Raw genomic sequence first — 12,577 nt, 5'->3', positions numbered from 1 at the left:
CAGACCTCCATGTGGTCCCTGAAGCCCCCATGCCCTTATATTTGTGCTCTTGTCAATCCTCCTCTCTTGGTATGGGTGGGACCTGTAGTTTGCTTGTTTTTTAGAGATGGAGTCTCATGCTGTCACCCAGGCTGGAGTGCAGTGACATCATCGTATCTCACTACAGCCTTGAACTCCTGGCCTCTAACAATCCTCTTCCTTCAGCCTCCTAAGTCACTGTGATTATAGGTATGAGCGACTACACCCAACTCGTCATGCAACTCTGTAAATATGACATGTGTGTTTTAGAATTAAAAGTTTATTATAGTACATCTTGAACAAGAAGCAGTACAATTAATCCAAGTATGCGCCTAAACCATCAACACCATTTTGCTGTCTTAAAGGTACCTTGTTAATGCCAGCAGTCAAGAAGGTGACAGGCAGAGATTTTTTTTCTTGTTGAGACAGAGTCTCACTATGTTGCCCTCAGTAGAGTGCTGTGGCATCACAGCTCACAGAAACCTCAAACTCCTGGGCTCACATGATTCTTTCTCCACAGCCTCCCAAGTAGCTGGGACTACAGTCACCTGCCACAGTGCTCTACCACCTTTCTGTTGAAGTTGTCACTGTTCAGCTGGCCCAGACTGAGTTTGAACCCACCAGCCTCGGTGTATGTGGCTGGCACTGCACCCACTGTGCTACAGGCGCCCAACCAGCCGAGAAAGATTTTGAAGTCCAGGTTCTGTACTTCCAGCAGCATTGTTTGTGGGACCTGTGTTTGAGCACTGTCTTAAGAGGATTGGCCTGTCTGTACTGACCAATGGTGGCTGCTTACTCTCAAGCATCCTTCCTCACTTTGTCCAACTGGTAGCGGGAGACGTCCACTGTAATCAACTGACCAGGTTTCACGCAGTGGAGAATACGGACAGCACCAGACCACCAAACAGATGCCTTTTCTTGATGACTATTTAGTTTGGGGCTATATTTCGGCACTTCATCTTTATCCAACCATTATGCTGACTGCCTGCAATTGCCAAAAAGAATCCATTTTTCATCACATGTAGCAATACATTTATATGAGAATTTATATCTTAAAGATGAGTAGCAAATTGGATTCAGTAAATCTTGTTGTGACAACTGCCTGGCAATTGAAAAAATACATCTGGACTCATGCCTCACACCTTTGTCATAATAAATTCCAGATGCATCAAAGGTTTAAACGTTACATGAACCCCTAAGTAGCCAGAAGAATATAAAAATGTATTGTTTTAAAATTTTGAACTGATGAAACTCTAAGGAAGAAAAGGATATAAATGTCATTATAAATTTAAAAATTCTTGGGGACAGGGTTGGTGCCTGTGGCTCAAAGGAGTAGGATGCTACCCCATATGCCAGAGGCGGTGGGTTCAACCCCAGCCCCGGTCAAAAACTGCAAAAAAAAGAAAGAAAAGAAAAAAGAAAAAAAGAAAAAGAAAATTCTTGGGGACATAAACATAAGAAATAGCTATATAGTCAAAAAAGTCAAAAGATAAATGATAAAATAGGGAATAGTATTTAGAGAAAATAAGGCAGGCAAAGATCTAATTTCTATTATACACTAGGGGCTCTTACAACTAAAAACAACCATAAAAGGGCAATAAACAGGTAAAAGGCATGAATGAGATCACACCGAAAAGGAAGTAGAATAAATACTTGATCACGCTCACTTAAAATTAAAAAAATGCAAATTTAAACAACAATGAGATAATAGATTGGCAAGAGTAAAACTTCAAAATGTTCAGAACTGTTGAGGGAGTAAGGACGTGTACACTAACATATTCCTGTGATGAAAACGTAAATTGGCACGTATTTATGAAGAAAAATTCAGCACTAGCTAGCAAATTATTGCTTACATACTTGAGCCATCAGTTCCCTTCTCAGATAGTTCTAACATAGATCCCTTGTACACAAGCATGAAGATGGTCTTGCAAAACTTTTTAACTATAAGAAAACAGAAACAACCTAAGTATGTGTAAATAAAAATGGGTTACATTTGTTGCATTCTTGTACTTGAATGAAGAATTTCTCTTTGTACACATATAAAAAGGTTGCCAAGATATTTTCTGACATGAGTTAGGTAACCATGAGTCCATTTGCATCAAAAATACAATAAGAAAATGCACACACACACACGCTCACACACACAATGTGATAGGGTAGTTTCATTTTGAAAATGAAAATGGGACTTGGTTTCTTGTACCCTCAATGAATGCCCAACAATAAAAAAAAAATTAAAAATAAAATAAAATAAAAACCCTACCAATAATTAAAAAAAAGAAAATGGGAATTAAAGTACGAAGTAGGAAGATTTTTCCTTTTCTTCTTTTATAATTTTCCTGTTTGATGCTTGAGCAACATGCATTAATTTAATAGCTATAATAATATTAATAACTTTTTAGGCAGCGAATAAAGGAGAGAGACATGAGCCAGCAGCAAGAATGGTGTATCTTTCCTTCTCTCAGTTGATCAAGGTACCAAAAAGTGTCTCACAAATACTAGCAGAGAAAGTGATAACTCAGTGACTCTGAATCCATAATACTCTCCAATAACCTAGTCTATAGCAAGTAACAAACTACAGTCCCTGTTTTTATCACAGAGACAAGCAGGAAAAGACAAGTGATTTGGGACCTTGAAGCATCATAATCTGATAGAATTGACAGAAATACTGACACCCAGGGGTCTAAGCACAAATCTTTGTTTATATATTCACTGTGTGACCTTGTACCGTCATTTAACTTCTCGGAGCCCTAATTTTCCCATCTATAAAATGAGGATAATAATCTTTGACAAATTAAAGAGCACTATAAGAAGAGACTTTATATACACTACAATACAGAGGAATTAGAAGTTTTCTTTCTTTAGAAGATGTATATCATACTTTCAGGTCAGTCTTTACGGATGTCAAAGCATGTAGTGTGAATCAGCATGGCCCCTAAGTCACAATGACTAGAAGAGAATGTCTGCTCCAGAATTGGCACTACTCTAAATCTGAGATAGGGTTGTATATTCTGAAATCAAAAAGGAGACTGTCAAACGGTTAGATTCTCATTTCAAAATTTTCTTCTGCCTGATGTTAACCAGATACATCGCGTCTTCCTTTACCTATCCTTTCCAGGATCTCTTTCTATTTTTCTATCTTTCTCAGTTAAAACATTGTTCTTATCTCTCTTTAGTATTAGAATTATCAAATGTCAGTTGAAGGTGTGATCTGTTCAATCATCCTAGGAGCAATGATGTATAAAATTCTTTAAAACCAGAGACTAAGTTGGAAAATAAGAGGTGTACACAAAAATTAACTCTGGAAAACCATTGTTTAATTCTTGCTAACTATAATGCCTTTGCTTAGAGTAGGAATGGGATTCGTCTTTGTCATTGATGACCTACCTTGTTTTCTGCCAGAAAGTACCCAATGTACCACACTGATAGGAACATGAACCTCTCTATATGAAATAAAAAGCCTATAATAATCTGGCAGCATTATGCCTTCCAAGCCTGACCTTTCATCTTTCTCATAATGATCTTCTGTAGCTAGTCATCTAATAATGCCAAGTTAATTTGCCCTGCTAATTTCCCTCCGTATGTCTTTGTTCATGAGGGTTTCCCACCTGCTCTTGGTGGTCCACTTTCTGCCTCTTCCCTGTGAAGGTTCCCTCTTCCTTCTCTGCGCTCCACAGGATTCGACAAGTGTGCCACTCATAGTGAACGCCTACATACAGCCCCCTCCGTGACATCCCATATGATGAAATTACTCCAAACATGAGTAACTCAATCTCTTTGGATTTCACTTTCCTCTCCTATAAAATCTAGCAGTTTAAGAAATTTAATCATGCATTCAATATATTTCTAAGGCCAGGCACTGTGGCTCACACCTGTAATCCTAGCACTCTGGGAGGCTAAGACGGGTGGATGGCTGAAGCTCACAAGTTTAAGATAGGGCTGAGCAAGACAAGACACCCACCACACCCCAACCCTTACTGGAAAAAAGTAATAAAAAAACTGGGCATCTTGGAGAGTGCCCGTGGTCCCAACTACTCAGGAGGCTGAGGCAAGAAGATTGCTCAAACCCAGGAGTTTGAGGTTGCTGTGAGCTATGATGCCACAGCACTCTATCCAAGACAACAGAGTGAGACTCTATTTCAAAAACAAATAAATAAGCAAAAAAAAAAAAAAAAAAAACCCAAATATTTCACTAAAAGCCCATATATGCAAAGCACCATCTCTGTGTAGGGGACTCAGCAATTTCAAAAAGAAAAAGAAAAAAGCACCAGAGTTGTCAACTCTCATGCAGTTATATTTCTGTAGCAAGAGACATAATATTAGTATAGCAAATATGCATATTAGATACCAAATTAAATGATTATAATTGTTGTGGGGAAAACAGGTGAGGCATAGGGGAATTGAAGGGCCAGAATATCCACTGTGCTATGTTTTTAAATGAAGACAAACTTCTTACTTACAATGGTCTGAGTTTGTGTGTATTTGTATATTTCTCTCAGAAAGATTATAAGTTGCAGGCCAATAGAACATTTATCATCAGTATCTGTTGTTTCACGCCATGAGGAATATAATGAAAAAGAGTTTAGCTTTCAGAGACAGAAGGATCTGGATGGTAATTCCAGGTCTGCAACTCATTTTCTCTGTGACCAAACAAGCTGCTAATCTCTCTAAGCCCTTGTTTCTTCCTCTGTAAAATAATATCTACCTTCTAAGATTTGGGGGAGAATGAAATTAGAGAGTTTGCCAAAGTATGATGTCTGATTCATGGTAAGCACTCACAAATGGGCGCTATTATGATGTATTCTCTATAAAAAATTGACAGACAAACCCATTTGTTGAACTAAAAGATACTCAATATTATCCACTAAAACCAAATATATTCTTGTAAGCAAACTCTCTGCAACCTATCACTTCCTCAGAATTCTCTGATCTTTTTATGCTACATATAGGTATTCGAAGGTAGTGATTGAAACAATTGGCAAAATATAAATAAGATCTAAAAATTAGATAATATTCTTTTAATATATTATTTTCCTGAGTTTGATAATTGTACTCTAGTTATGTGGCAGAATGTCCTTGTTGTTAGAGAATTCATGGTGAAGTATCTATGAGTACAATACATGATGCCTACCAGTCTCCAATGGTTTAGGTTGTATATATGTGTGTGGGTGTGCATATATACACTGTGCAGTATCCAGCAGAATCTCATATATATTACATGTGTGTGAGTTACACATACACACACACACGCACACACACATGGGAACCTGAGTGAAGATAAATGAGAGATTTTGCAACTTGTTCCTAATATGATATTATATTACACATAAAAAGTTAAAATTTACAAATGTGTATTATTGGATTAATTCGTGGCTAAATGAGGGACTGAAAGCTTGAATTAATCCTAGCATCATCAAGAAACACAGACTCGGGCAGCACCTGTGGCTCAGTGAGTAGGGCGCCGGCCCCATATACTGAGGGTGGCTGGTTCAAACCCAGCCCTGACCAAACTGCAATAAAAAGTAGCCAGATATTGTGGTGGGCTCCTATGGTCTCAGATACTCAGGAGGCTGAGGCAAGAGAATTGCCTAAGCCCAAGAGCTGGAGGTTGCTGTCAGTAACGCCACAGCACTCTACTGAGGGTGACAAAGTGAGACTCTGTCTCAAAAAAAGAAAAGGAAACAGAATCAAATCATTCAGACCTTTGATATACCCGGTCCCCTGTACCACTAAGATATGGAATATTTGTAAAGTAAGAATAGAGGGAAACAGTCGAGATTTCAGGTATCTCATATTTAGGCATTTCTTTGGTCTGAATGTGTCCCCCACACCCCAAATTCACATGCTGGAAATTTAATCCTGGTTTCAACTGTATTGGGAGGTGTGGTCTTTTGGGAGGTTTGTAGGTGAGGAGCGTCCCACCCTAGTAAATGGATTAATGCTGTTATTAATCGGGTTTGCAAGGGGTGGTTTGCATTTTACTGCTCTCCTGCCCTTTGAGGACATGAAGTTTGCTTCCACTGTTTGCCCCTTTGCCTCTCACCATGCGAGGGGGCAGCAAGAAGACCTTCCCCAGGCATCAGAGGCTGATGCCTTCATTCTGGACTTCCCAGCCTTCAAAACAGTGAGGCACAAATTTCTGTTTGTTATAAGCTTCCAGGTCTCAGGTACTTTGTTGTACAGCACAAGTTGACTAAGACAGGCATCATGCCATAAAATGGAAATCTTATACACATGATGAGAATTTTAGTAGGCTTTCAGGAAAGCCATTTTCATTACAAATATTGCAACCTATCACTATGTAAGACTGCACGCCCAATGAGATTGTATAGGAAAAATAGAAGTCCTGCTACAACTGATGAAGCAAGGTCCCTAGTTGCATGCTTTTAATGGGAAACAGGTGCGTGTGAACCTGTGGCCACGCTCCCTAGCTCAGGTGTATGTATTTAGTTTAATACGGCTTCCTGGAGAGCCACAGATTCAATCACCAAACTGCGTCACCGGTTGCATTATCAGCTCCCCTTTAAGTTTCTTTAAAAAATAAAAATAAAGACTATCAACTTTCTAGCCTCTTACCAACTCATTAAAGTTTTATACTCTTATCTAATTAAATGCAGAATTTGTCTATGCAGCATATATTTTAAGAAAGCACAGAGACGGCGTAATTAAATGAAAACCAAATCATACAGAAAAATACCTATACCTTTTTACATTTTCTTAAGATGTCCTGGGCAATTTGTACTCAGCCTACAAGTGTGTCTCCTTTGATATGTCAAGTGCTCTTGTTTTTCTTTCTGTTTTATTGTTTTAAAACAGCCGAACATCCATCCAATCAGGATTATATGTACATCCACGCACACACACACATATTATCTCTCTCTCTCTAGAAAGACCCCTTTTGAAAGAAAGAAAAAAATGCCTAAATAAAAGCCCCTTTAATCAGTTACAAGAGCGCTGTACCAATTACTTCCCTACAGGGTGACCTTTTCATCTTTTAATGGCATTTTGGAATAAAATCACCCTAACACGTTGGGAGTGTTATGTGTGTCACATTTCCAATTCTATTTTTTCTCTTGTTGGCACTGAATAAGGCCTAATGTATTCATGACCTAATTAGAGCAATTTTTGAATAATAATGACCTCCTGGGGGAGACTTTTTTTTCTTAGTACTATGCAGACACATTAACTAGAACAAGTGTTTCTTAATTTTTAAGTGTTTCTCCTCTTATTGGAAGTATTTTTGCTTCATTTAAAATGGAAATTATATAACAGGAATCCCTGGAGGAAAGGAGAAGCACTTTGTTTTAGTTTCCATGAGGCTTTCTTCTCTGGAAAGCGCGGTATTCCTGTTACGTTGTTATTGCCGTGTTCATCTGTTCTTTCCTTCTCATGGATGTGACGGCATCCAAGAAAGACATTTCACCCCCTTAGGAAGAAAGCATAAGCAATTCTGATGGCCCTTCTTGCAGCTCCATGTCTGTGTTTCTGAATTAGCTGCATGCTGACTTTCATTCTAACCATCATCGTTTTCTAAGATGAAAATAGATATTAAAAGTCACAAAAGCGAATAAATATTTTAGAAACTGTGGATTCCCACCAGCTCTTAAAAGACTACTTTGATTTTGTTTTAGTTTGAATAAAGCTTACACTTCTCATTGTGTGTATGTGTGCATCTGTGTGTGTGAGAGAGTGTACATTTAATACCTGGCCTCCCCCAAGAGACCAACAGAAGTGATGTCGCCACACCTCCTGTCCTCGTCACCCCTAAAGGCTCCCGCTGTCCACTCACACCCCTCCCGTGTGGATCTGCTGGCCCCTTGGTCTGACCCCACCTCTTGCTCACTCCCACAGGGTCCTGCTATTCCTCCTGGAGCTCCCAGTCCATTGTCACCAAAATTCCTGGTATCTCTAAACTCCCCTCCCACTTCTTCACTTTGCTAGAAACCCGGCCGTCCCTTGAAGACACAGACACTCTCATATCTGTCTTAAATGATGTCTGCTTCTGATCCCTGCTCCATCTAAAACAGGTCATTGAGGTAGAGTTGAGGTACCTGCCCTTTGTTACCTGTCTTAGACAATTTTTCTTCTCTCCTGTTTGAAAAAAATCACTAGATCCTCTGTGGTTCCTCATCAGACTAGATTACTGTTGCCACTCTCCAAACACGTAACCACCATCCATCGTTCTCCAGATTCTAGAAACTGGCCCCCTGGGCTTTGCTCCACCTCTACTGCTATATAAAATTAAAACCTATCAGTAGCCTCACTACTGGCATCCCTAGAGCAGTAATCCTCTCCTACCTTTCAGACTCATTCACTCTAACACGTACACTTGGACAATTCTTAGGCCCCACCAGGACCAACCTCTTTGTTGGAGCCACATTTTTCTCAAGTCTTCACTTGCCTCCTCTGATGCCATTGTCCTTTAGTGTAATCACTCCCTTGAATATATGCTCACCTCCCCGGCCTTCCTCTCCCTCTTTCTTACTTTTAGAATAAAACCCAAAACCTAATTAAGTGCAAAACGCCCATCTTTTCACATATATATCCAAATAGCTGCATTTGGCTTGGGAAAAATCACAACACCATACCAACTGATCCTACGACCAAAATTTTCAAATGAGTCTTCATTACAGCTCAACAGCAGCAGTGTGTATTTCTAGTCGGTTTTCTCTCCCACTCACTGAGGTAAATGTTTCACACCTTTTCCTCTTTTCTCATTTCCAATTTCTACAGTTTGTGTTCAACTCACATATGCTCTCTTGCTTCCCTTAAAGGGGAAAGCAGTTTTAGTTCGACATAAAAAGACTTTGGCACTATGGAACCTGTAGGTTGTTTCTAAATCTAGCCTGGAGGTATAGAGGCTTTAGAGTCAGTTCTGTTCTAAACAGCTGTCTAAACTTGGAGAAGTGATTAAACTTAGAACATCTTTCCCCAACTCTAATGTGAAATACGTAAAAGGAAATTTTGCTAGAGTCGTGTACAAATAAACAGACATTTTAGTGGACTTTTGAATATGACCCCTGTGCCAATCTAGCCCATTGAATTTCGCTTCCATTGGTGTTCCAGGAGAACCTCTGTAGTTGACCAGCTCCTTACATTGTCCACTCCTTAAGTGGACCTGATGTTCATAGGCTAGACGTGGATCACATGAGCTCAGTGGAAGCTCTTTACGTTAAGTACCTCCATGGGTTGACTGGTTTGTTACAGTCTCTTGAGTGGTCACCTTACAAATGTTCTACTACATATTTATTATAACTGAAGGCTGAGAGCATGGGGAAGATGGTAAGAAAGGGAATCTGGAACCAGAAAAATGGAAAGATTAAAAAGAAAAAAACTGGGCTCGGCACCCGTAGCTCAGTGAGTAGGGTGCCGGTCACATACAAAGAAGCTGGTGGGTTAGATGCTGGTCTGGGCCTGCTAAACAACTATGACAACTGCAACCAAAAATATCCAGGCATTGTGATGGGCTCCTGTAGTCCCAGCTACTTGGGAGGCTGAGGCAATAGAATCTCTTAAGCCCAAGAGTTTGAGGTTGCTATGAGCTGTGATGCCATGGCACTCTACCCAGGGTGACTTAGTGAAACTCTGTCTCAAAAAGAAAAAGAAAAGAAAGAAAGAAAGAAAGAACAAAAGAGAAAGAATGTGGTTCTCTACAAGGCATAACAGAATGAGCTTAAGATGCCTCAAGACACCTTTATTGTTCAGATTAAAATCTACTAAAACTATAATATAAAACCATTTCAATATTTGTGATATTGCAATTAGATGGCCTTCTCGGGGTCATTATTTGGGGAGGAGACTGTCCTGAGTGTCTATTTTATAAAGGAAAATAATAAAGCAACAAATAGTTATAGGGGAAAAAATAATCAAATCCTAATAATAAAACAGAGGCAGAAACCATACTGTGTCTCCTCAGTTTTAAATTGGAGAAACATGTTCCTGTTAACGACGTGAGTGACTGGACACTGCAAGTTCAGGGATGGCTAGGGAAGAGTGCAGAGCTTATGTTATCACAAACAGTAGCTTTGCACAAATTAGAAAAGGTGTCATTTCTGACTGGACATCAGAGCAGTCCCTATCAATTAATTCCTAAGAGTGTCTTTGTGTGTGGACCAAGGGGACCCCTTCATATGGCAGTTGCAACATCTTTCCCTCCTGTGTTCTCAAGGATGAGCAGCTGAGCAAACGGAAGCCAGGGGGAATTTCACCTCCCAGGGTCCCCCAGGCTGGGGGTACCACACACTTCTGTAAGCAGGCTCAGGGGCATGGGTCTGTTGTTCTGGTGGGTTAAGAGCAGATAGAAGGAGTCTAGGTAAATCCTGACAAGCAGATACCTCAAAGGACAAAGAATTGCTCCCTCAGTGGTTAGTGTATCTATCAGAAATGGGATAATGCCTGCTTAGAAATGATTGCATTTAGAGTGCCATATCTTACATTCATAAAAGTAGTAAGGTTTAATTAATTTTATAATCAAATACTGCTATGGTTTGAATGCTTATGTTTCCCCAAAATTCTTCCTGAAACTTAATTTCTAGTGCAGTGGTATTAAAAGGCCGGCCCTGAGCAGGTGATTACATCATGAAGCCTCCATCTTCATGAATGGGGATGGGTGCCCTTAAGTACACACACGGGCACTTGAAGGGATCTGCTTGGCTCTTAGTCCCATCCACATTGTGAGGATAGAGCGAAAAGTAAAAAATAAAGAATACCATCTGGAGATAGAGAGCAAGCCCTTTTCATCAGACATTGAATCTCCCAGTACTTGAAACAGACTTCCCAGCCTCCAAAACTGTGAGAAATAAATTTTGATTATTTATAAATTACCTGGTCTAAGGTATTTTGTTATTGCAGCCCAAACTAACTAAGACAAATATTATAGCAGTGGGAAAAGGAAATCCCTTTTAATGAAATGATCCCAGAACAACTGGAATAAGCAAACATTTTCTTATATAAATAAAGTACTAACTATAAAAAATATGATAATTTGAACTTCATCAAAATTTAAAACTTCTTTTTATCAGATGAAATCATTAAGAAAATAAACAGGCAGGCCACAGACTGGGAGAAATTGTTTGTGCACATATGTTTAACAAAAGACTAATATCCAAAATGTTTAAATAATTCTAGCAATGGAATAATGCAGATATAAACAACCAAATAAAACTAACGGGTAAAAGACTTTAATAGCACCTCATAAAGGAAGACATATGGATGGCTAATATGTTCAGAAGGAAGCAATTGTTATCATTTGTCATCAGGAAAATTAAGATTCAATTCATGAGAAACATTGTACTCTTACTAGAATGGAGAAAATGTTAACTATTAAGAATGTGGAGCAACCAGCCTTCTCAGTTGTCTTACATAGGACTGTAAAATGACATCATCGTTTTACAAAACCTTTTGGCAGTTTCTTACAAAGTTAAACATTTATGTACGTGATGCCCTAGCAAACCCATCCCCCCAAAATGAAAATATATTAATCTTGATTAAAAAAATGTTCGTAGTATTGTCAGGCAATACTTGCCATAAAAAAGTTAAAAATTAACAGAAACACATATGTAATAGTTCCTCATGGGTAAAATCCAAATGTCTGTAAGCAAGAGAATGAGTGAAAAAATTCCGGTCTGTTCCTATAAGGGGAAACTCCTTGGCAGTAAGAAGGAAAAAACCTCAAAAATGTAGAGTTAATGGTGGGACCTCACCTATGAAGCATATTGCAAGGGTACACGTCAAATCTATCAAGTATTGAACACATATGTCTTAACACGGGGATTAAGTAAATGAGGTGAAAGCTATGTTAATTAGTAGGATGTAAGCACTCCAATTTGTACAAATAATCAACACATTGAGTCCCACAAAGGCATAAATGTATTCATGATCTATGTATATACAACTAAATAAAAAAAAAGAAAAAAAATAGGCGAATAAAATAAGAAATGAAATGGAAAAAAATCCCTTTGAGATATAAGAAAAAAAATGTAGAGAAATTTCAAAAACATTATTTGGAGCAATAGAAGCCAGGAACCAGAGAGTGTGTATCATTGGATTCCATTTAAATCATTTAAATGAGATTTTGAAACAGGACAATTAAGCCCCAGTGGTGGAAATTAGAGCAGTGGTTGCCTCAGAATTCTCAGCAATTCCTTCTAGGTGGTATTCATCCATCTGAAGAGAAATTGGTCTATTTGATTAACAGGGTTTTACACCTGCTATCTAATGGTGAATTACCTGAAATATCTGGGTTTGAGCCCTTGGCAAATTACAACCTCCAGAACCTCTAGGAGACTCATAGTTTTTGAGCCTTTGAGAAATCATTTCTTTTAAATCCTAAAACTGCCCAACACAAATCTCTGGCAACAATAGGCCTTGAGAGGAAATTAACGTGTGCATGTTGTAGTTCTAAGCCGGGAAGTGTCCAAATGTACACAGATAAATGACAAGTAGATGTCTGAGAGTTCAGGCTAATACCACTCTTTGTAGCCTGTTTTGAGTTTCTGGTATGTTTCTTCTTTACAGATACAAGTTCTCTTCTAAGCTGATCTTCATGCAGCCTTCTTTCTCT

Source organism: Otolemur garnettii, unplaced genomic scaffold, assembly GCF_000181295.1.
Source record: "Otolemur garnettii isolate 467f Iridium unplaced genomic scaffold, OtoGar3 scaffold00122, whole genome shotgun sequence".
Lineage (NCBI taxonomy): Eukaryota > Metazoa > Chordata > Mammalia > Primates > Galagidae > Otolemur > Otolemur garnettii.
Note: the sequence above shows the minus strand (reverse complement) of the source record.